Below are 26692 nucleotides of genomic sequence, written 5' to 3' on the forward strand. Positions count from 1 at the left end.
GGATGTTAGGAAATAGAAGATAGACCAGTGTTGATTAGAATTCACCTATTGCAACTAATACAATCAAAATTCACCTATTACAAACCAGTACAAACCAAATTTTATAAAGAATTGATGTTGTGTGTAAGTTGAGAATATAAAGAGAACAGACCTAAAGTCACAAAACAATGTAAGAGCATGGTCGACAAACCTTCTTTTCATGCTTGACATAGAAATGCTCAATTTTTAATGACCAAAGGTAGTGAATCTGGACTCTAGCTTATTCTTTCAACAAAGAATATAAAACAGCAACAATGAATGAATGGAAATCCAAAGTCTCTGTAAACTTTCATTAAAATTAATAATAGAAAAAAAATACAGTTTCTGAGGTAATATTTTGAAGGGTAAGGTAATTTGCAAGAACAAGAAAAGAGAAAACATAAGATTGTGGTTAAGAATATTTCTGTGTCCTTTGGAGTAGTTGAACTAAATATAAAATGAATACGTGAAGTAGAGTATGAATAAGTGCTGAAGTGTGTTCATTACAGCATTGTTTAGAATGTTGACATATTGTTACTAGGTGTCATTGAGTCAGTTAAGACTCATAATAGCCTCATATATGACGAAGGAAATTCTGCCGATTCTACAGCATCCTCACTGTCTGTGCTGTGCCTCAGCCTGATGTTTGCCGTCACTTTGTCAATCAATTTCATTGAAGGTCCTTCTTTTTCACTGACTCTACTTTTCCAAACTTGATGTTCTTCTCCAGAGACTGGACTTTCCTGATAACATTCACAGAGTATGTAAGATGAAGTCTTATCAACTTTGCTTCTAAGAGGTATTTAAAAATTCCATTATTACCATCTAGTCAGTTCCAACTAATAGTAAGCCTCTCTCAAGACTCTGAGGCTATAAATTTTAACAAGAGGAGACCGTCTGTATATTAACAATGAGGAAATACTTTGTTGTTGTCTACTGTCAAGTTGAAATGACTCATAGTTGACCCTCCAGCAGGTTTTCAGAGATAATCACGCGGAAGATTGCCTATTATCCTCCCATGGTTCATGGTGCATTCAAACTGCGTGCTTTGGGGATTATAGTGCACCTTCTTGCCACTAGGGTACCAGAGCTCCCTTGAAGAAGCACTAGATAACAAAGTTGTCTATCAATATGAAAATCATTAAATAATTTGAATGCTTACTAAAAAAAAAAAAGAATATAGAAGAGTGTTGGACATACCGGGGACTGCCAGGAGAACAAACAGGTCATTACGTGAGGGGATGAAACCAAGCTGTTCATTGGAGGCAAGAATATTGAAGTTCCATATAATATACTTTGTCAACATGGCCAGGAGAGGCCAGTACTTTGAGATGAACTTCATGTTTGAAAAGGTGGAGGGATAGCCCTGGACAGGAAGACCCAGGATAGGATATATTGACTCATTGACTGGAGAAATGAGATTAGTTCTGTCAGAAATGATGAGATTGGCTCACTATAAGGCAGGGTTCAGAGTTGTACATAGGACCACTATGAATCATAGGCAACTTGGTGACACATAACAATAAAGACAGCTATAGTATATTATTAAAATAATACCAAATAAATCATTAGATATGGCAGGTTATATTTTATTCCAAAATATAACATATTCTTTCTACTATATTTACCTACCTTGTGGATGGCAAGAAGGATTCCTGGCAGTGTGAGAGATTGGCAGTTCAAACCCAGAGTTTCTCTCAGAAAGATTTGGAGCTTCAAAAATCTGATGGAAGATTGGAACTAACAGTTCCACATGTTACTTTCGCCTTTAAGCTCCTGTGGAGTTCACACTTTCTTTTCATGTATGCATTGTGTCTAACATATTTCAAGCTGATTTACAATGACTTAACTATGAGTATAGGCCTATTACACAAGAGATCAGAAAGGGTCATTCCTAAAGAGAGTAGATGTTGCCTTGTAAAAGGAGACCTCTGCATTTTTTTCCCCATTGACAGGGAGATAGCTACTTCAGTTTACTAAAACCAGATAAACCATATGCTCTAGTGCAAAAGGTTCAGAAAGTTCAGGGAAGTGAAAATATTTAAAGACGTCCAACAGATGTCTTCATTTTGTGGATTAGGATTTTCTCAACTTGGGTCCTGACCTTGTCAGCACAGACTCTTCTTAGTTCATGACTTAAGTACATCCTTGAAGGCCTCCCTGGAGCTTTGTCTATTACATCTTATCTATAGTCTTCAATGTTTCCCTTCTTCCTACAGTAGACAATGATAATTTACCAAGAGGCTTGCTGCTTTCAATTGCCTTTATTTAGCCTAGGTAGTTCATTATCTTTCTGGCATATATAAATAACAATTAGCAAAAGCTACTCACTTAACAACATTTTACTACTAGCTTTTCTTGCATTCTGAGTGAATACTTGATGAAACTGCTAGTTTATTTATACAAGTATTCAGGTCACTTGTTCCTAAGGTCACTATGAGTTATTTATGACTCAACAGCACATAACAGCAACAACAACTAGTATTAAAAACCACAAACCCACTGTTGTTCATTCTCACCAAAGGAGATCCTACATGTTATAAAATAAAGCTGAGTTCTGAGTTCATGCGGGATTTCCACTACCCTTCTTCAACAATACTACTCAGTAGATTTGAACTTCCAGCCTCTCTTTTGGCTATTAACTCAGTGCTGCTAACGTGGTTCTGAATCAATAGAATATCAGAGGCTACTAATGCAAACAGAAAGAGACTTCTTGCTCATTTCTCTTTCTTGAAGCTGTTACTGAGTTCAAATTGCTGGAGGCACACACACCTCTCTTTTGTATTAGCAGTGCAGTATTCTACAGAGGACAATAGCAGAGCTCCTCTGCTGTGGTTGTTATGTGCCATCTAGTGAGAAATGACTCATAGCTGACCCTCTTGCAGGTTTTCAGAGGTAGTAAATCACAAGAGAAGAGATTGCTCAGCCTTCTTCCATGGAGCTAGATTTGAACCACGTGTCTTTGGGATTGCAGTGCAGTTTCTTTCTATACAATCACCAGAGCTCCCTAACCCAGAACAAATCTTTCTAACCTAAAATGAAGAGTAAGTACAATTTTAGTTATTATACTTTGTTCACAAGTGAGACTTTCAAAATAAGAAATGTAAAATATTAAAACTAAATGTATAATTTATTGCAACTCAAGACTTGAATTTGTTCTTCACATTCCTTCAGCTTAAGGAACCCGAGTATGTTCTTCCCTTTTCACTTTCTAATTCCAACTCTTTGCACATTTTGCTTTGTCTTTTTGAGCAGCTTTTGGAAATCTGTTCAAATCTCTAACTTTTTTCTTTCCTTTCTTTTGGTTTCTTAGAATTCTAGTGCAATATTCCATTTGTTTTGACATCCTTTTTGGTCTTTTCTTTCTCCTCTGTCTTTGTAATGACCTTTTGTTTTCTTCATTGATGATGATGTCCTTGTCTCCATTAATTAGTATTCAATGACTCAAACCTGTTCTTCATATGGTTTTAAATTCAATTGAGATAAACACAAGGGTGTATTTTAATTCTTGTGAATTTGTTTTCATTTTCTTTAAATTCAAATTTGCACGTGAGTAGTCAATGATCTGTTCCAGTCTGTACATAGCCTGGTTTTCACAGCTTCTTCAAAAACTCTTCCCACAAATGTAATAAATCTGATTCCTGTACAGTTCATGAAGTGATTGTGATTAGCATTTTATGGTTTTTAATATAAGGTATTTGCACTGAAAAACCTTTGATTGCACATAATTCTATCATTCTATCTTCAGCCTCATTTCTGTCACCAAATCCATAGTTTCTAACATTGATCCGTCTGTCATATTCCCAACTTTGCATTCCAGTTACCAATTATTAGTTACAAATTTTAGTTGCATGCTTGATCAATTTCAGACTGCAAAAGTTGCTAGAAATCTTTCATTTCCTCCTCTTTGGCTTTAGTTATGAGTGCATATAATTGGAAGACGGGTATTTATTAGTAGGTCTTCCTTGTAGCATATGGATATTATCCTGTCATTCATAGGTTTGGACTTTAGTTGGATCAAGAAAAGGTCTTTTTTACTATGAATGCTATAAAATTCTTAGCTTAATAGATCTTATTATTGTCTGATTCAAAGTAACCAGTGCTAGTCCATCTTAGCTCAGTAATGCCTAGTATGCTAATCTGTATGCATTCTATTACTTTCTTAAGAATGTCCAATTTTCCTACATTCATACTTCATATGTTCCACATTCTACTTATCTGTCAATATAATTATTCTTTCTCATTTAGGTGTCTGCTGAAATGAAGGCTCAGCCTGCAGTGTTATATCTGATAGTCTAAGTGTGTTCTACTGTTCATAGGATTTCCCAAGATCTGTTATTTCAGCAGTAGATCATCAATCCATCTTTCAAGTCTATTTTAATAATCTGGGAGCTCTGCTTTACTAGTATCTGATACACAAGTACCATAGCCAAAAACCAAATAATAAGCAAGCAAATATATACAATATAATCTATCAAGAGAGTCAATATGCAAAAACACGTTCTCAATACCAAAAAATTATAGACATATGATACTCATAGGAACAAACTATTAAGACAAGCAAACATACAGATAGAATACTACTCTATCCATGAGTCCTATACAACAGATTGGTAAAACAAGGAAGTAATTAAAACAAAATATGTACAATCAGAGAAAGATGACAGTTCATGGTCCTTCTGATAACAGTATAGCACCAATTTAATATTAGCCATGTAAACCAAGAGATATCCCAGATATAAAATTAACAGCTAAATACAGAGGCCATGAATCCAGAGTCTTATTTTATTGAATCATTTTAGCCTACTAACACTTGGCCAACTTTTTGCTTGCTTGGTGATTTTGTTTTGGTTTTTTTTTTTTTTTTTTTTTAAGAGAAGCTGTGTAGGTGATTCTCCAGAAGTATAAATTTCCAGTATGGTACTTTTTAAAAGGTAAGCTTTTCAGACAAGAAAACACAATTGTACTCAATGTTTTCTTATTTTGTTCCTTGTTTCACTTTAACTAAATATGTTTGAAAGAAGAAGGGGTGTCTCTCTGGAAAAGTCAAACAGTGATTTGTTAACAATAGCAAAGACTGTATCATTGTATTAAAGACTTCTTTAGTCTGTAAGTCTAGCAAATACAAAGTTGATGGGAGTGCAGATGAATCCCCACAGGGATTTCTTTCTCTCATTGGTGTTAGTTGTTGGTAGGTACTATCATGTTGTTTCTGATTTACAGAGATATTCTAAAAAATAGAAGGAAATATGCCCAGCCCTGTACCATCCTCACAATCTTTGGTATGTTTAAACCCATTGTTGTCACCACTGTAACAGTGTGTTGCTGAGGGTCCATTACATTATTACACATCCTCTCTACCAAGTGACCATTTCCAGTGACAGATCCCAAAACATCTAAGAAAAAATCTTGACATCCTCAATTCTGAGTAACATGATGTATGCACTTACTCCAAGAAAGGTTTATAATTTAAAAGTTTATTTACTGTTTGTTTTTCTACCATCCAGAGAATATTTGATATTTCAAAGAGTAAGGGAGAAGTTTAGAAAAAATGTTTTGCTAAAATGAAAGGCTCCGTCTAACATACTTTGGACATGTTGTGAGGAGAGACCGGTCCTTGGAGAGGGACATCATGCTTGGGAGGGTGGAGGGACGGCGCAGGAGAGGAAGGCCCTCTATGAGGTGGATTGATTCAGTGACTGGGATAATTGGGATGGGAGTGTCAGAGACAGTGCGATTGGCACAGGACAGAGCGGAGTTTAGGGCTGTTGTACATAGGGTCGCTATGAGTCGCAGGCGACTCGACGGCACATAACAACAACAACAACAAAATGAAATTACAACATTAAACTCAAGTCCTCCTGAATTAAATTTATCTTCATTTTTTAAAAACATTATTATTTGTGTGTGTGTGTTCCATCAAATCTAATTAGACTGGTACAGGAGGAGATTGCCCCTCCTTCTTCAGCAGAGCATCTGGTGGATTCAAACCATTTACCTCAGGGATTGCTGTGTAGCTTCTTACAACTAGGCCACCAGAGCTCCCTTAAATTTATATTCTTTAGTGCCTGACTGCCTCCTGCCTGGGATTTTATGTCACTTAACTATATTCAGCCAAATCAACTTAGAGTTATTCAAAGCTGTTATCTATTAGCTTTGTTAAAGGCTTAAAAAAAAAAACCACCCTCAAACATATTGCCTTAAGGTTGGAACTGACTCATAGAATTCCCTTTTACTTGGATCCACAATCAACACTTATGCTAGCACCAGTCAAGAAATCAAGACTTGTGGCATTGAGAAAATCTATTGCCAATGACATCTTCAAAGTGCTAAAGAGCAAAGATGTCTGGTAAAGACTCCAGTGTAACTGATTTAAGCCATGGTATGTTTGATTGCTAGCTATGCATCTGGATATAGGACAATGAATAAGGATGACTAAAGAAAAATTAATGTCTTTGAATTGTGGTGCTGGTGAAAGGTATTGACTCTCTTAGGGTCTACCAATGAACAAACAAATCTATCTCGAAAGATATGCAACCAGGATCCTCTTCAGAGGCAAGGATGGTGAAATTGGATCTCACATACTTTAGACATGTTGTTATAAGGGGCCATTGCTAGAGATTGTGATGATGCAGGATAAGGAATGGACCGGACATCTTACTCAGAGAGTCACTATGAGTTGTAGTTGACAAACTACCCTAAAACCACACATGTCAATTGCATCTGAACTTGGAAATGCCCTAAAAAAAGGGATTGTGACATTACCATATAAGACAAATTTACAGCTATATCAATGTTTACCATCAGTTTTGTCCACTGAAGAATCTCTATTAAGCTCTAGTGTTTTTATGGGTAACTTCCCTAGTGTTTATGATGACCTTTAGTGTTTTTACAAAGCAAGTCAAAAGGACAAAAAGACAGCAACCCAGTATCTTCATATTCTAGTAGCTTTCCTAGCCCCATTCTTAACATAAACTTGCTTCCTTCTCCTTGGACATACGTAATCATCTAAATTGATATTAAATTTTAAAATGTGCCTATATTGTTTTCCCAATATAGCAATAAAAGATAATTAACTGAAGAAGGTAAAAATGATAGATGAAAATGTGAATGTGTTATAGACACAGGTATATTTGGTGTTTAAATTGCCAATGATTCAAATTTCTTGAGAAATGATGAACCAGTTTAACTATCTTTATAAAATACTCATCATCTAAATGTTTGTAAGTATCCAATTCTTGCCCAGAATGTGTGATAGCAAGTTCCCAAAACAGCAATAGAAGTTTGGCTGTTTCACATTCAGTTTGGTTTGGCTCTTCTTTTGTTGCATGGCAAAAGTACTCCTGTGTGGATGAAAATATTTTCTACGTGTGTTCTATTTAAGGAGCTACTACATATTTCTGCTTTTCAGCTTAAAAAAATGCCTAAAGACCAAGCCCAGTTTAGGATTGTAAGGTTACTATTTCAAAGAGAATTATTTTCTACCTTCTTATTCTTTCCATCCCAATAACAGAATAAGCAAAATACTAATCTATTTTGTGTATAAAATCAACTGCTTCTCTCTTTTCACTGCATTGTTGTCGTTTATTAGATGCCACTGAGTCTAGTACAACTCACAGTGACCGTATGATGAACAGATCTAAACCCTGTCCTGTCCTGTGCCATCCTCCTCATTGAGATACTGGAGCTTTTTGCTACAGTCATTATGTCAATCCATAATGAAGGTTCTTCTTCTCTTTCACTAACCCTCCACCTTTCCAAAGGTGATGTCCCTCTCCCAGGAGTAGCCTCTCCTTGCTACATGTCCAAAGTATGTGAGCTTCATTGTCTTTGCCTCCAAGGAGTACTCTGGCTTCACTTTCTCTAAGAAAAATCTATTTGTACATTTGGCAATCCACAGGATATTCATTAATCTTCTCCAGCACTGCAATCCAAAGGATTAATTTTTTTTCTGTCATCCTTATTCATTGTATATATCTCAGATGCATAGCAAGTGATTGAAAAGATCATGGCCTGAATCAGGTGCACTTTATTCTTCAAACTGATAACATTGCTTCTCAATAATTTGGAGAGGTCCCCTGACTATGCACTTTTCCAATGCAATGCATCTAGTAATCTCTGGACTGATGATAACAAGCGTGTTGATTGTGGATCTAAGTAAGATAAAGTCATTGACATTTTCAGTCTTTATCATGATTTTGCATAGGCCAAGAGTTTGGTGTGCAAATAAAACAGAGAACATTACTTGGTTTAAAATTAAGAAAAGTTTGTGTGACAGTTGTATTCTTTCCCCGTACCTATTGAATCTGTATGCTGAGCAAATTATTTGAGAAGCTGAGCTCTGTGAAGAAGAATGTGACATTAGAATCAGAGGAAGAAACATAAATAACCTACATTATGCAATTAGCACAACCTTCCTTGTTGAAAGTGATGAGGACTTCAAGAGCTTGCTGCAGAAGGTCAAAGACTATACACTTCAGTATGGACAACACCTCAATATCAAGGAAACAAAAATTCTTACCACTGTACAGAGAGGCAATATCACATCACTACATTGAAGATGTATTGATTATTTTTCTGCGTGGTTAGATTTAGATGAAGAATTGATTTTTACAATTGGTGTGCAAAACTTGCTTGACGATAATTTGAAATATTATAATTATGTTCCAAATTAAACCACATATATCTCCAAGTGTTTTAACATTCCACTGTACCTTTTCATTACCTTAGATAGTGAGAAATACTGAATTATGAAGTTCTTATGTTACAGGGAGTGTCTGTCCAGTAAGCAAGATGTTAGAATTATTCATTGTCTTCCTATTCTTACTCTCCTGAGATACTTAAAGCTGTGATCATTAAGTTTAATTAATTATTACAAAGTTTATCTTATTTATTCTTTTCCTTTTAGGGATACTTAGTCACAAATGTTGGTTATCTTTAGCAAATTAAGCAAGAAAGACCAGAGATAAATGAATTTAATCTATTTTAGAGATTATAGATGAACATCCACAGTATTTCATGGAACATTAAGCTTTGTGCTGCAAATAAATAAATGTGTATGTTTAATAAATTATGAAACAAAATCTCTCTGAGTTTAACATTGCTGTCATAGATATGTAGATAAATTTTATTACTGGTACGTGTAAACCCAACCAAACCAAAGCTCATTATCGTCTCTTGTTCTTATATGTGTCATCAAATCAGAACCAATGCATAGTTTCACTGTTTTGTTAAAGTAATACTTGTTGAATTGTTAATTCATGAGAAATAGAATTCTGAGTACACCATTATTTTAATTTATTAACAACAAGCCCTTCAATTGGTCTCTTTATGAAAAAAGGCCAAATAAAATTGAAATTATTTCTGTTTTCCTTTTCTGTATATGTGAAATAGGTAAGAAAACAACAACAAAACAAGCAACACACACACCCCCAAACACACCAGGTTTCTGCCATTCATATTTAGTATTATATGTGATTCTTGAAATCAAGGCACCTTTATAAAGTCTTACATTTAATGTAATTAAACTAATTGCTGATTATTAATTAATGATAATGGCAAATAAATGGAATATTTTATTTATTAAATAATTTCTAGCTCTTCAGTAGCTGACTTGCACTTGAATAAGATTAACAATGTTGTTTCTAATGTGTCTTGAGCTCAGGAACTATGCTACAATCCTAAAGGCACAAAGCTCAAATCCACAAGCTTCTCCATGGGAGAAGGATGACAAATCTTCTCAAGCATGATTCAATGCAATGCCTCTGAAAATCTGCTTAAAGGTCAGCTATGGATTGGTTCCAACTCAATGGTACAACAACAACTCCAAGGTATAAGTTACTTTGTGAAGAATATTCCATGAACAGAGAACCGGTTAAAGTGTTTGAATTTTAGGAACGACCTTGATAAAACTAGAGAAAGAACAAAAGAAATCTCTTTTCTTGTTTTTACCTCATTGATATACGCTGGTTCTGTTATGCTGTTATTGCTGTTATGTGCTGCTGTGTGCCATTGACTAGAAGACACTCACCAGGACTCTGAGGGACAGACCTGAGCCTTGCTGTAGCTTGCACCATGCTGTGATCTCTGCTGTGCTCAGAGGCAGTGGGGCAGCAGCTGTGTCAGTCCACCTTGTTTCCTCTTTTGCTGATCCTTTACCTTTCCCAGAAACATGTCTTTTCCCAAGGACTGGCCCCTCCTGACATGTGCCATTTACGTGAGACAAGGTCGTCATCCTTGCACTTTCGATGTACTTTCCTCAAGATAGATTTATTTGTCCTTTTGGCAGTCCATAGGATATTTTAAACTCTTTGCCAACACAAAATCCAAAGGTATTGATTCTTCTTCAGTCTCCTTTATTAATTTCACCAACTGTCAGATTCATATGAAACAATGATGAATATAAATTCTTAATAAATGTATTACCTCCAGAAAAGTATATAGATATATGTTGTCCTTAGTAAAGCAAGCCATCTTATGTAAGCATTTTCCTTTTGTGGCAAACTATCAGGTGTTCAAATACACAGTCCATTGACAGTAAAACACTTTAAAAGAGAAGTATAGAATCAGTACAGTGTAACACACTCTGGAGAAAACCAAGTGGAATCAAACTCATTGGTGCTGGGTGGAAAATGCCTCATAGCTGAGTTTCCAAATGCTATAAATCGCAGGAGAGAATATGTCTTATCTTTCTCCTACAACATAATTAAGTCACCTGAGAAATACTACCTTTGCGTTAGCAGTGCAACTAAAGAATAATAAACGACCAGAGTGCCTTCCAAGTGAAATGTAGCTGTCGTTAGGTACCATCAAGTCAACTATGACTCATAGTGACTTGATGAACAACAGATCTGAAACTTACCGTATCTCTATCTGCACCATCTTTAATATGATCTGTCTCAATGTCACAATCATCCTGTCATTCCATCTTAAACCAAATTCTCTGAAAATTATCTCTGTAACAATTCTGTTTAAGCACAGATCTTGGCAGAAAGCAAAGAGTACCAGAGGGATATCTGTGTTTCATTGACTATGCAAAGGCATTTGACTCTGTGGATCACAACAAATTGTGGTTAACCTTGAGGAGAATGAGAATCCTAGAATACTTATTGTGCTTATGTGAAACTTATCTTGGACCAGGAAGCAGTCCTCAGAACAAAGTAGGGGAACACTGCGCAGTTCAAAATCAGAAAGGGAGTGTACCAGGGATGTGTCCTGTCTCCATACCTTTTCAATCTATGCAGAACAGACCATTTGGGAGGCTGTGCTTTATGAGGAGGAATGGGGCATTGCAATTGGAGGAAGACACAGCCTAGTTTGCTGAAACTGAGGAGGACCTGAAGTGCTTGCTGCTGTCAAGGACTGAAGGTCAACATCAAGAAGACAAGATTATCATCACTGGGTCAATTGACACTAACATGATAGGTGGAGAAGTGTCAGAGGCCTGGCTAACTTGCAAGGCAAGCTTAGCACTACATTTGTAAAACCAGCAGAACTGATCCCATCTTGGCTAGAACTACCTCAAACGGAAACATAAATGAGGTAATGTTTCATGTGTAAATGCTGCAGGTGTGTTTCAGTAACCTCAATGAGATAATGTGATTACCCCTGCAGGTGTGTTTTCAAAAACCTATATAAGTCTTTTTAGAGGTAATAAAGAGAGGGGATTCGTGATCAACGAGAAGGCTCTCTGCATCTTCATTTAATCCTCATCCCTTCTCTCGGAGGAACTGTTTCGCTATATCGGGGCAGGACCTTGATAGAGAAGAGATTGAGATTGTTAACAGTTCCTGCTTGCTCAGCTCCACATCAACTTTCTTGGCACTGGTAGTCAGGAAATCAAAACATGAAATACATTAGGTAAATCTGCTGTCAGGGACCTCTCCAGAAACTGAAAAGCAATGATGTCAATTTAGAGACTGAGGTCTCCTGTTCCAAAAACATGGTGTTCTCAACTACTTCATATGTGTCAGAGAGCTGGACAATGACTAAGGGTGACAGAAGAAGAATTAATGCCTTTGCGTTGTGCTGGAGAATAGTGTTTTACATACATGGACCACCAAGAAAACAAATAGGTCTATCTCGAAGAGGGTCAAACCAAGTTTCTCCTTGGAGGCTAGGATTTTGAAGTTGCATCTCACATACTTTGTGCACATGGCCCAAGACAGATCGGTCCTTAGAGAAAGATATCATTCTTAGAAGGGTGGAGAGACAGTGTGAGAAATGAAGACCCCAGATGAGATGGATAGATGTAGTAACTAGGACAATGGAGATAGGTTTGTTGGAGTGTGTAAGACTGACTCAGGTCAGGGCAGGCTTCATAACTATTGTAAATATGAGTTATGTAGGTAGCTATAAGTTACAGGTGATTCAATGGCACAAAACAACCACCATATTATAAAATAATATTTAGTCTAAAATGATAAAATTTACAATTTGGTCTCAACTTATAAAAATTAATTTAAAAATTATAAAAAATAATATCTGACATATGTTACAATATTCAGATTTCTCAATAAAATTGATAATGTTCAATGTGAGGCTATACAATCAGATGAGAATGTAACAAAGGTTGAACAGACACAAAATTCCTGGAAACAGTATATTCTTACTATGTAGTTATCCACAGACACAAGTATGCCTGACCTATAGCCAACAAAAATTAACCTATAGGTAGCTTTTATCTGTAGGAGTCAGGTAGATGGATACCTAGGGAGAATAACCATTACCAGCAGGTGCTAATTTAAAGGAGAATATTTGTTGCCTATTAATATTGTGAGCTTCATGAATATTTATGTGGTATTTTCAGTGACCCATGAATACCTGGTATGGTGTGTGTAATTCATCCATACATTTCCTCTTACCTGTCTTAAATATACAAACTCCCTGCTTATTTTATTTTATTTTATTATTTCTGATAGGCTTCACTAGTTTCTTGTTTAATTAAATCCCATAATTTTTATATCTTATTCTTTGTTTTCTTTCTTTACAAATGATTACTTTTCTAAAGCAATAATACCTTCATAACATATTACTTTAGAGTAACTTCCACTTGAAAATTCATTCCAGAAGTACACATTGCAATTAGTTGTCAAATGTCTTTTATAACCTTTAATAAATCATTCTTCAGGCTTTTTTTTTTTTTTGCTTTTCAGTGCACTGATAATTTTATTTTAAGAATACAAGATAATTTTTCTTTCTAGAGTATTCTTTGCATATATGGAGTGAATTTTATTTGATGCAAGGTATATATGTTCTGACAAACAGAATGAACAGAACTATTTTTATATAATCCTCAATTCATAACTTTCAGCTCCACATGATATCAGCCTATCCATTTAATTAATGGCAATATCTATCTCAAATGCACAGATAAAAGTAATACTTTAAGGCACTCTATGTAAGTTTACAATTTTTCCCTTAACAATAACATGGGGAAGATATTTGCTTAAACTGAAATTTCTCCATCATTTAAAAAACACTTCCTTACTTCTAAGACTATTAATAAATTCCTTGCTGATCAAGTAGTTTCTTATGTCTAGTCTTAACAATTAAAAATAAAAAAGGAAGTTATTGCTGTTGAGTGACTAATAGCTCACCGTCCAGTGGGTTTTAAAGGTTGCAAATTCCACATTTCATCTTTCTTCTGAGGAGTCCGAGCAGCTGGGAGATTATAGCTGGAATAGAGTTTTTGGCTGGGGGTGCAGCTCACAATACTAATGCTTTCTGTTGTGAGCAGCATTTAGAAAACAGTTTAATTCTGTCTGTACTCAATGTTGTGTAGATATCATTGTTCTTTGATTCTTAAACCTAAAAAGGACACTCAAGACTCAAGTAATTTGATTTTTAATTACAACTGAGGGTAAATTGGTAACCCACAAATTGTGTATTCAAATCATGCTCAGTCTACTTAGACTAAATCCATTAACTGCATCAACACAACGACCTAATTTCTCTGCTGTTTTATTGTTTTGTAATTAAGCCAAGTAGAAACAACCAACCTGAGAATTAACACTTTGGCTTTAGGGACAGTAGACAGAGTTCTTAGTAGATGTATTTGGGTATGTTTGGCCCTATCAACAGTTCGAATCTACCAGCTGCTCCTTAGTCAGGTGGAGGTCTGGGAATGGGTAATAATTTAAAAATTAATAGCCTTGGAAATTTGATGCAAGTTTTCCCTAAGCTGGAACCTATTCAATGACAATGAGTGAAAGAACATTTCAGGACAAAGGCTGGCAAGCTTTATGAAAGTAAAATTAAAGAGTTTATTATCACATCCAGTGGCCTCTGTCTATGCTTCTGGAAATGAGCCCTCAAGGCATCACTATATAAAGGTTGAGTTGTTTCAACCTGAGATGAATAGTGGGAGAAGGTATTACATCAAGCAGGTTTGGGGGTTTTTTCTTCCCCCTTTGGGTATTTTCAGTGTTTTCTTTACCAGATTTTCAGTATTGGAATTTGAGCAAAGCTTATTACTGAGGTATCTGATCTTCATGGTAAGCATAGAAACATTCCTAACGATTTCCTTTTTACTCATGTTCCTGAGCAATTGGTAAGTGGTTGAGGAACTCTTTCAATAGCACTAACCAAAGAAAGTGAACTGAACTAAAAAATAAGAACAAACAAAATGAGTTGCCATTGAGTTGCTTCTGAGTCACCACTGAGTGTCTACTGGGTTTCTAAGGTTGTAAATTGAAGGGATGAAGATGACCTAACTTTGCAAGCAGAGACTTTTGAGACATGCAGCTACTAAGTGAGCAGCAGAATTCTCTAAGGAGTGTGCAAAACGAGCACATGCCCACACATAGGAATAACAACAGACAGTACTAGGGCTCTGCTTCCAAAGTCCTACACAGGAGTTCAAATTTGCTCATATGTTGTTAAATGCTGCTTAGTTGACTGTGACTCATAGCTACCCTATAAACCTTTCCCTATCTTGTGCCATCTTCATCATCTCTGTCATGCTCCGGTCCTTTGTGGTAATCACTGTGTCAGCCTATCTTTTTGAGGGTCTTGCTTTCTAGCTTTGATTCTCTACCTTTCCCAGAATGATGTTTCTCTCCAAGGATTGGTTCCTCCTGGAAATATGCACAAAGTAAATAAGGTGAACTTCTATCTTCCTTGCCTCTAAGAAGCATGTGGTATATTCAAATGACCAACAGACATATGACAAAATGCTCCAAATCACTGACACTGAGAGAGATTCAAATCAAAACCACAATGAGATTCCATCTCACTCTAGTAGCAGTGACAAAGTTTAACAGGACAGCAAGTACTGTTGCAGAAGATGTGGTGAAATAGGAACTCTTACATTGTTGGTGGGATTGTACAATGGTACGACCACTCTGAAAGGCAGTTTGGCACTTTCACAAAAAGCTAAACATAGACATTTCATATAACCCAGCTATCCCATTGCTTGGAATATACCTCAAGAAAATGAGAACTGAGGCTCAAATGGAAACTTGTACACCAATGTTCATAGAAACATTATTCACCATTTCAAGAACATGGAAACAGCCCAGATATTCAACCAAAGCCAAATGGATTGAGAAGTTGTGGTACATTCATACAATGGAATATTATGCAGCACTCAGGGGCAATAATTTTATAAATTACTATCTAACTTGGGAGGGATTAGAGAGCATTATGTTGAGTAAACGAACTGAGTCCCAGAAGGACAAATACTGTATAAAATCATTATTGTAGAATGGATATGAGGATCCAAAGTGTGTGTGGGGGAATAAAGAGGTGAAGAGGGGGGAATAAGGTTTTAATCATAGGCACAATTAGATTGGTGGGTGGGGTAAAGGAAATGTAAAGCATCTAATGTGAAATGAATGCATTCAAACTTTGTAAATAAGTTTTTTGTTGTTATGTGCCGTCGAGTCACTTGCGACTCATAGCGACCCTATGTACAACAGCCCTAAAGTCTGCTCTGTCCTGTGACAATCACACTGTCTCGGACACTCCCGTCCCAATTATCCCAGTCACCAAATCAATCCACCTCATAGAGGGCCTACCTCTCCTGTGCTGTCCCTCCACCCTCACAAGCATGATGTCCTCCAAGGATCTGTTTCTCCTCACAACATGTCCAAAGTATGTTAGACAGAGCCTCAGAATCCTTGCCTCCAAGGAACCACCAGGCTTAACTCTTTCCAGGACAAATCTGTTTGTTTTCCTAGCAGTCCATGGTATTCTCAATACTCTTCTCCAGCACCACAGCTCAAAGGCATCAATTCTCCTTCTATCCTCCTTGGTCATTTTCCAACTCTCTGATGCATAACAAGTGATTGCGAAGACCATGGCCTGTATCAGATGCACATTAGTCTCCAGAGAGACACCATTGCTCTTCAGTTCTTTGGAGAGGTCCCTAACAGCAGACCTTCCCATGGCAATGCACCTTTTAATTTCCTGGCTGCTGGTGCCAAGAGTGTTGACTATGGAGCCAAGCAAACTAAAGCTGTGTACAATCTCAATTTCTTCACCATCCATCCTGATGCTGCCAATTGGTCCATTGGTGAGAATCTTTGTCTTCTTGACAATGAGCCTCAATCCATATTGTAGGCTGCAGTCCTTGACACTCTGCAGCAGGCGCTTCAGGCCCTCTTCAGTTTCAGCAAGCAGGGTTGTGTCATCCGCATAACGCAGGTTGCTGATAAATCGTCCACCAATCTTGACCCCATATTTCTCCTCATAGAGCCCAGCCTCCCAGATAATCTGTTCTGCATATAGGTTGAAAAGGTATGGAGATAGGATGCATCCCTGGCATACGCCCTTCCCAATTTTGAGCCATGCAGTATTCCCTTGCTCTGTTCTGACGACTGCCTCCTGGTCCAAATATAAGTTTCACATTAGAACGATCAAGTGTTCTGGGATTCCCATTCTTCTCAGAGTCAGCGATAGTTTGTTATGATCCACACAGTCAAATGCCTTTGCATAGTCAATGAAACAGAGATAGACATCCCTCTGGTATTCCCTGCTTTCAGCCAAGATCCATCTAACATCGGCTACAATATCTCTAGTACCACGACCCCTTCTAAACCCAGCCTGAACTTCAGGCAGTTCTCTGTTGATGTGCTGTTCCAGTCGTTTCTGGATAATCTTCAGTAAAATTTTGCTTGCATGTGAAATCAGTGAGATTGTTCTGTAGTTTCCACATTCTGTTGGGTCACCTTTCTTTAGGATAGGAACAAATATCAATCTCTCCAGTCAGTTGGCCAAGTGGTCGTTTTCCAGATTTCTTGGCACAACTTGGTGAGCACGTCCAGGGCAGCATCTGTTAACTGAAATATGTCAATTGGTATACCATCTATTCCTGGAGCTGTATTTTTTGCCATTTATTTCAAAGCAGCCTGAACTACTTCTTTCATCACCATAGGCTCTTGCTCATATGTTGTTTCATGAAATTCTTCTGTGTCTTCCAATTCCTTTCGATACAGTGACTCAGTATATCCCTTCCATCTTCTTTTAATACTTCCTGGATCATTTAACATTCTGCCGAAAGCATCCTTGATTATAGCAACCCGAGTTTTGAATTTGTTCTTCAGTTCCTTGAGCTGAAGTTAGAGGAATAGTAAAAAAAAAAACAACAAAACAACAACCCACAAAACAACACTGGATGATAGAGAACAGGGAAACCAACTTGTGTTAAGATGTTTTACAGTCAGTAAATTATGTGAGTTTTTATAAAAAATATTTTTACTTAATAAACATTAGCTTCATAACCAGAAAAAAATAAAGACATACCTGGTTGTCTTTTTGATAATTCATTGGATATTCATCATTAGGTATTTTTCTCTAATATTATGACTACAAGGCATCAATTCTTCAATATTCTTTATTCATATATATGATTTTGGCTTCTTTTTGTTCTAGCATAATTTTCAGAGGCTGTTTTGAAATTAATTTTGGTCTTTTCTTGTTTTCTGGCCTTTGTTAGGACATTTTACTTTCTTCTTGGATGATATTCTTGCCCAGTTTTCAAGTAAGAAATTAAAGAGCCCATAGCTTTGAGGGTCAAGTGCATTTTTAGGCTTTAAATTGTCATTCTTACTTTTAAGCACTTTGGAGAGGTCCTTAAAAGCAGAATGCAACATATATTTTAATATCTTGCACGGATATTCATTATGAACCCAAGTAATTTCTAGCTTTGATATTCATTGTGGATCCAAATAATGACATTATTGACAAATTAAATTTTTTCTTCAATTGTCATGATCTTGTCTTTGGTCCAATGGTGAGGAATATTTTTTCTAATTGTTGAAGTGCAAGCCATATTGAAGGTTGCAACTTTTGATCTTCTGTGGTAAGTGCTGTAAGTAATTTTTCAGCAAATAAGGTTGGGTGAACAGTGTAACACAAGTTGTGGATGAACCTTCTTCCAATCTTAATGCCACATTCTTTTTCATTTAGTTAAACTTCTCAAATTATTCGGCCAGCATGCAGATTGAACGGTATAAAGAAACAATATGACCCTAATGCAAAACTTTCCTGTTTTTGAACAACGTAGTTTTCCCTTGTTGTATTCAGACAACAGCTTATTTGTCAATGTAGCTCCATAGCACAATTAATGTTCTAGGATTCACATTCTTCTCAGTGTTAGCAATAAATTTGTTATAATCTATACAGTCAACTGCCTTTGTATAGTTAATAAAATACAAATAAACCTTTTTCTTGTGTTCTTTGCTTTCAGCAAATATCTAGTTGACTTAAACAATGATATCCAGGCGCCACAACTTCTGTATCCAACTTGAATTTCTGGCAGGTCCTTGTCAGTATACTGTTCTAGTTGCTTTTGAATCATCTGCAGCAAGATATTACTTGTGTGAGATATCAGTGATATTGTTCAGTAATTTTCACACTCTATTGTATCATCTTTTTTGAGAAAAGAAACAAATACCGATCTCTTCCAGTTGCTTGGATGCGTAGCTGTCTTTCATATTTATTGGCAGAGACTGGTGAGCACATCCAGGGTGGCATCTGTTTTCAGAAATACCTTGATTGGTTTTCTATCAGTTCTTGGGACCTTATTTTTTGCCAATGTCTTCAGTTTAGTTTATGCTTTTTCCCTTAAGTACTATTGATTTTACCATATGCCTTTTCCAAAATGGTTGAGTGTCAACTAATCTTTTTTTTGGTATGGTGACTGTGTATTTTTCTTCCCATAATTTTTAAGCATTTCCTGAATCATTCAAGACTTTGCCTTTAGTGTTACAATTCTAGGCTTGAATTTGTTCTTCAGCTTTTTAAATTTGAGAAATGCCATGAATGTGGTTTTCAAAGATGATTCTTTTTTGTTTGTTTGTTTCCAGCTCTTTGCACATTTTGTCATAAAATGTCCTCATGTCTTCTGGAGCGGTCCTTTGGAATATTCTTTTCAGCTCTCTTTTCTCAACATTTCTTACCCTTGTTTTGGCTTCTTTTTGTTCCAGTGCAATTTTCAGAGTCTGTTATAACAGCCATTTTAGTCTTTCCTATTTCTTGGCCTTTGTTATGACATTTTGCTTTCTTCTTGGATGATACCCTTAATTTCATTCTACAAATCATCTAGTCTTTGGTCATTAGTGTCCAATGCATCAGAACTTTTCTTAGAATGGCTTTAAAATCAGTACATTGACGGTCAAAATTTGATTGTCTTAGATTTTTTTCTTAGTTATCTTAAAATTTTGAGTTGGCTCCTAGCATTCGATTGTGGTCACATCTTGATGGCGGTCACGACTTGATGGTGTCACATAAAGGGAAGTTTATGGGGTCATGTTTGATGTGTCTTACTGTTCTTTTCCCCTGCCCCAAAAGCGGGTATCAGTTGAACTTTTGATCAAAGGTGGAGGCCGGCTTAAGGATGTGTCTTTAAAATCCTGTACTGTCTTGGGCTGCAATTTTTGAGTGAATGTTCTTTAGGTGATACAGCAATCATTTGTCTATTTGCATACTGAATAACTTGGAGTTGCTATGCTACCGAACACTGTGCCATAGTTGTGCCAAATACCATAATGGTTGCCCATCATGTACAATGTTTGGAAGAGCTTCCAGATTGATTCAGGTTGGGAAGTAGAAGTGGCATCCACTTCCTAAACTAGATGCTACTGGAACCTCTATGAATTCTATAAATGTACAGAAATGATATTAGCTATAGAACAGAGGTCAATTCTTCATGCAAGTTTCACCATGAATCTTATTCAACTTGATGACACTTAACCACTGCTGAATAAGTTTCTTCCACTTTGAACATCACTCTTTGTCAATGTGCTGTGTGAAGTAACGTAGGTTTGCTGTGATGCTAAATCTTGTACCATTGGGTATCAAGTAATGGTTTTCCAATGTGGACTGTGTTTGGTGGAATTCCGAGTTGTAAAAATAGGTTTGGAATCAGAAGTGGCATCCACTTCCTAAACCACATGCCTATGAAAACACTATGAACTTGAAGAAATGATGATAGTTATGGAAAGGCATTAGGTCTTTTGTTCATAGAGTTGCTATGAGTAGTACTCAACTTGATAGCAATCAACAAAAATCTTAAATTTCAGTTTGAACTTGAATTTGAGAAGTTGTTGATCTGTTCCAAATTCAGCCCCTGTTCAGATTTGATGCTGATATTGATCTTCTCTAGCATCACATTTCACAAATGTAATCAGTATGATTCCTGTGCTGTCAGCTGATTGTCCATATATACAGTCAATGTTTATGTATTTTTTTAATTCTTTGTATGACGTTCTATCATTTAGTCTCCAGCATCATTTCTATCAACAAGGCTGTCTTTCCAACTACTAGTCTTTCTATGGCGGCGTAGTGGCAGGAAGCTGTGCTCCAATTCCAAAGACACACAGTTCGAGGCCACCAGCTGCTCTGCAAGAGAAGGATGGGCAGTCTCTTCCTGTGTAATTAACTGCCTCTACAAATCCACTGGAGGGTCTATTCCCCAGTACTCAACAACAACAACAGCCCTTCTTTATTTCCAACTTTCACATTCCAGTCACTAATTACTATTAATACACCTTGACTGCATGTTTGATCAATTTCAGACTGCAAGATTTGATAGAAATCTTCAATTTATTCATATTTGGCTTTTATAGTTGATGCATATATTTGAATAATAGCTATATTAATAGAACTGTCATATATATGTATATGTGTGTGTGTATATATATAATTATCATTCCCAGCATTATATCTCAGGATAGATCTTGAAACACTCTTTTTGACAAAGAATGTTATGTCATTCCTCAATATGTCACTTTCAGTGCAGTACATCATGTAACTGTTTTCTTCAGAATGGTCATAATCTATCCATCTCAGCTCAATAATGTCTAGAGAGTTAAACTTTATGTGTTCCATTTCATTTTTTATAGCTTACAATTCTCCTAGGTTCATACTTTGTAAATTTCATGTTCCAATTGTAATTAAATGTTTGCAGGTGTTTTTACTTATTTTGAGTCTTGCCATATTTGTAAATAAAGGACCTTCAGTGGATGAATGCTTTACTCTTCTCTCATCAATGAAGTTGACTCTAATTTGAGGAGGCAATATTTCCCCAGTCACATTTTTAGTGCCTTCCAACCTGAGGCGCTCATTTCTTGGCACTGTATCTAACAAACTTTTGCCATTGTCTGTGAGAATTTCTTCAATGTCAAGAAGACAAAGATTCTAATCACTGGACCAATTGGCAGCATCAGGATGGATGGTGAAGAGATTGAGATTGTTCACAGCTTTAGTTTGCTTGGATCCACAGTCAACACTCTTGTCACCAGTAGCCAGGAAATTAGGAGATGTATTGCCATGGGAAAGTCTGCTGTTAGGGACCTCTCCAGGGTACTGAATAGCAATGGTGTCTCCCTGGAGACTATGGTGCATCTGATAGAGGCCATGGTCTTTGCAATCACTTGTTATGCGTCAGAGAGTTGGACAATGACTGAGGAGGATAGAAAGAGATTTTATACCTTTGAGCTGTGGTGCTGGAGAAGAGTATTGAGGGTACCATAGACTGCTAGGAAACCAAACAGATTCATCCTGGAAAGGGTCAAACCAGGTTGCTCCTTGGAGGCAAGGATTCTGAGTCTCCGTCTAACATACTGTGGACCTGTTGTAAGGAGGGACCAGTCCTTGGAGAGGGACATCATGCTTGGTAGGGTGGAGGGACAAAACAGGAAGGGAAGGCCCTCTATGAGGTAGATTGATTCAGTGACTGGGGTAATCAGGATGGAAATGTCAGAGACAGTGAGATTGGCACAGGACAAAGTAGAGTTCAGGGCTGTTGTACACAGGGTCTCTATGAGTAGCAAAGCAACTTGACGACACATAACAACAACAATATGAGAATTTCAAAAGCCTGTTACTGCAGAAGTGGATGGACAGTCTTGGTTCCCAGTCCTATGTCAACACATAACAACAACAACAACATGAGAATTTCAAAAGCCTGTTAGTGCAGAAGTGTATGGACAGTCTTGGTTCCTAGTCCTATGTCGACACACAACAACAACACCAACATGAGAATTTCAAAAGCCTGTTATTGCAGAAGTGGATGGACAGTCTTGGTTCCTAGTCTAGTTCCTAGTCCTGAAATCTGTGTGTCATGAGTGACCTTGCTGGTGTTTGTTATAGTTAACATAGATTTTAGTTTCACAGCAATACACAAGCTATCACAGTATGGCAAAATAATAGACAAGGGATGGTGCTCATGTGAGGTTACTAAAATCAGAATTGATTACATGGAAACTAATAAAAACTAAAAATAATTGAAGCATGAAGGAGTAAGATTATAACGACTCATCTTTTCAAAGATCTGAAATACTCCAAGGGAGACACACTGTCAGCAGAAGGTATAATATGATACCATGCAATCATATGCTGTGACAACCCAACATATTGGATTATTCAATCCATGGATTAACAGCTGCTGCTGTTGTTGAGTACCATCAAGTTGGAACCAAGCCATACCTGACCCTCCAGCCCATTTCCAGAGGCAATAAATCACAAAAAGGAAGATTCCCCATCCTATTCCCACAAAGCAGCTAGTGGATAAAAGATTAACAATTGTTGTTTTTGTTAGGTGTCATCAAGTATGACTCATAGTAATTCTAAGAACAGCAAGTCTGAACCCTATCCTATCCTGTGCCATCTTCATACTTCCTGAAATGCTAGAACCCATTGAGGCAGTCAATATGTCAATTCAATTGGTTGAGGGTCTTCCTCTACTTTTCTAACCCTCTACCCTTTCAAGAATTATATCCTTCTTCAAGGAATAGCCCCTCCTAGCAACATGCCTGCAGCTTGTGAGGTTAAGCTTCATTATCTTTGCCTCCAAAGATCACTCTGGCTCTACCTTCTCCAAGACATATCTGCTCCTTCTTTTGGAAGTCCATGGGATATTCAGTGCTTTGCTCCAATACCACAAAAGTAGAGAAGAAAAAAAATATTTAATTTTGATATATTTTGTTTCTGTAGCAGTTGAAATTAAAGCTTAACTGATGTGATTCATGTGATATTCTATTTGCTATTATTACTCCTAGTTTCATTTTGGGAGCTTTTTGATAGTCCACACATGTGCAATTCCCTGTGTTAAAACACTTAAAGTAGAATAATGACTAAAGCAAAATCTCTGCCCTTAAAAGATTTTCAATCTTTAACTGATGTTATTGCTAACTGCCATCAAGTCAAACATAGTGACTCATAGTGACCCTGTGAACAACAGATCTAAACCTTGGCTATCTTCTATGATCCTCATTCTTTTAGACACACTTGAATACATTCTTATAGTCACTGTGTTGGACTTACCTCATTGAAGGTCTTCCTCTCTTCTGCTCACTCTCCACCATTCCAAGCATGCTTTCCAAGGAATAGCCTCTCCTAGCAACATGCTCATAGTATGTAAAACAAAGCTTTGCCATCCTTGCCTCCAAGAACTCTGGTTTCACTTTCTCCAAGACATATCTGCGTGCACTTTTGCAGTCCATGGGATATACATCACTTCTCTCAAACACCACAACTCAAAGGCATTGATTCTTTTCCTGCCATTTTTATCCATTGTCTAGTTCTCACCTGAATAGCAAGTGATTGGAAAGACTATCACTTGAATTATGTGTACCTCAGTGTTTAGATTTCTCTTCAGGGTTTTGAAGAAGTCTCAGCTGGCAGATTTTCCCAATGCAATTCAAATATTGAGCTTTTGACTGCTCATTCCAAGGGTATTGATTGTAGATCTAACCAAGATCTAATTGTCTTTTCCCATCCATCATGATGTTGTATATTGGCCCATTGGTGAGGACTATTATTTCCTTGTTGTTGAGATGTAATCCAAATTGAGGACTACTGTAGTCCTTGACCCTTCGCAACAAGCACTTCAAGTCCTCCTCACTATCAGCAATTAAGATTGTATCATCTGCATAATGCAGGTGGTTGATGAATTTTCTTCCAATCCTGATGCCAACTCTTTGTCATAAATTCAGCTTCATAAAAGATTTTCTCAGCATAGATTTAATAGATACTGAGAAAAGATACAGCTCTGATTCACACTTTACTGATGCCAAACAATGCCAAATCCTTGTTCTATTTGGAAAACAGCTTCTTGGTCTAGGTATAAGTATCACATAAGCAAAAGTAAGTGTTCTGGGATTCCCATTCTTCTCAACATTAGCCATAGTTTGTTATGAGTCAAATGCATTTACGTAGTCAATAAAATACACATAAACATTCCTCTGAATGTCTCTCATTCTTCTGAATTCTCTGCTTTCAACCAGAATCCACCCGATATAAGCAATGACATCCTTCATGCCACTGCCTCCTCTGAAACTGGCCTGAATATTAGACAGTTCTCTATGTACAGTTATAGCTATTTATATATATGTGTATATGTATATATATGTGTATATATGTATACATTACACACACATATATATTACACACACACACACACACACACACACACATATATATATATACAAACACACACATATATATGTATATAAATACAAACAGAGAAGATGGAGTTAAGGCAATTTTCCAAACCAAGTCTACTGCGACAGAGTAGATTTTGGCTCTTAGGAACCCCTTAAAACTGTCTCATAGGGATTTTGAGGCTGTGAGTCTTTAGGAAGCAGACTGCCTCATATTTCTTCAGAGAAACGGGTTTGAGTGTTAAACTTTCATTTAGCACCTGGTAAATTTAACCACTAAAGTGTCAGGGCACCATATGTACACAATTGTTTGGCAAATAAAATGTCTAACTATTTAAACTCTCGCTGAAAACCACAGAACTAATGGGAGGGATCTTTTGTGAAAAGCAATGTATTTAAACTTTGTAAATAAATCAGTATAGAACGAAAAAACAGAAAAGAAAACTCTACCAAACTATGTCAGTAGCAAAACCTCAGGATGGCTTGTTTGTTAAATGGTTTTTAAAGATTTGTGCTTTCTCAATTGAATTACTATTTTGAAGGCATGTCTCGAAAAGTCATACAGTTGGCTAATTTAGTTCTATTTGTAATGTTAGTACTTATTCTTAACTCTTATATTTGTATTAATGGACCAAAATGCCAACTCTTTAATTCTAGCAGACATAGTAATAGAACCAGACGCAATCCAGTCTGTCTGTTGGTGTCAGCATACAATCTTTTGACATATTTTGCTTTTGGATTCTTTTTAATTGCATTACTGCATCCATTCTTTAGCAGTCATTTCAGAGCTACTTTGTATAGTCCTAGTGTTGCCTGCTTTTGAAACAGAAAACATTATCCTAAACATCTTCTAGCTAAGAAATCAACAAGGTGTCAGACTATTTTCCAAATGCCTTGATCCTTCTAAAAGGGAATGATGCCAAGTAATTGCCCCATAATTTATGAACCCTTGTGTAATTTAATATAATTTTGAGCATCTGCTTCTTATTAATTTAAACTTGACACATCAACATGTTCCACCAAATTTTAATTAGCAAGGCACTTTAAGTTCTATTAATTTGTTAGAAGTTTCATTTTGTTTCCAATTAAATGAACTTCAGCTCCACAACATAAGGTTGGTGCCCTTCAAAAAATTTTAAACAAGTCTCTCTGTTATTATTTATATAGTTCTATTTGAAAGAATGTTTTGCACTGCCAAAACATTCTTCTCATTTGTACCTTAGAATATTCCTTTGAGACATGTTGTTGTTGTTGTTGATGAGTGCCATCGAGTTGTAGGTGACTCATAGTGATCCTATGAACAAAATTCCTCAACATTTGCCTTTGTGACTTTCATCCTTTCTCCAGGTTCATAGGGTTTCCAGAAGCAAGATATTTACGAAAGTGGATGCTACTCCTACTTCCATTGAGACATGCAGGGAAGACAATATTTTTTTTTCTCCCTGGTTGAGTTAGATTGTTGTTTTTGTTGTTATGTGCCGTGGAGTCCTTTGCGACTCATAGCGACCCTATGTAGAACAGCCCTAAACCCTGCTCGATCCTGTGCCAGTCACATGGCCTCTGACACACCCATCCCGATTACCCCAGTCACTGAATCAATCCACCTCATAGAGGGTCTTCCCCTCCTGCACTGTCCCTCTACTCTACCCAGCATGATGTCCCTCTCTAAAGACCTGTCTCTCATTACAACATGTCCAAAGTATGTCAGACGAAGCCCCAGAATCCTTGCCTCCCAGGAGTAGCCTGGTTTAGCTCTCTCCAGGATGAATCTGTTTTCTTGGCAGTCC

General features: G+C 36.9%; 1 pseudogene; it reads right to left on the minus strand.

Moving 5' to 3' along the window:
- The window catches only part of LOC102866693, a 121081-nt pseudogene that overhangs the window by 24025 nt on the left and 70364 nt on the right, over window positions 1–26692 (minus strand).

Source organism: Elephantulus edwardii, unplaced genomic scaffold (assembly GCF_000299155.1).
Source record: "Elephantulus edwardii isolate Elephantulus edwardi_28Jun2011 unplaced genomic scaffold, EleEdw1.0 scaffold00029, whole genome shotgun sequence".
Taxonomy (NCBI): Eukaryota; Metazoa; Chordata; class Mammalia; order Macroscelidea; family Macroscelididae; genus Elephantulus; species Elephantulus edwardii.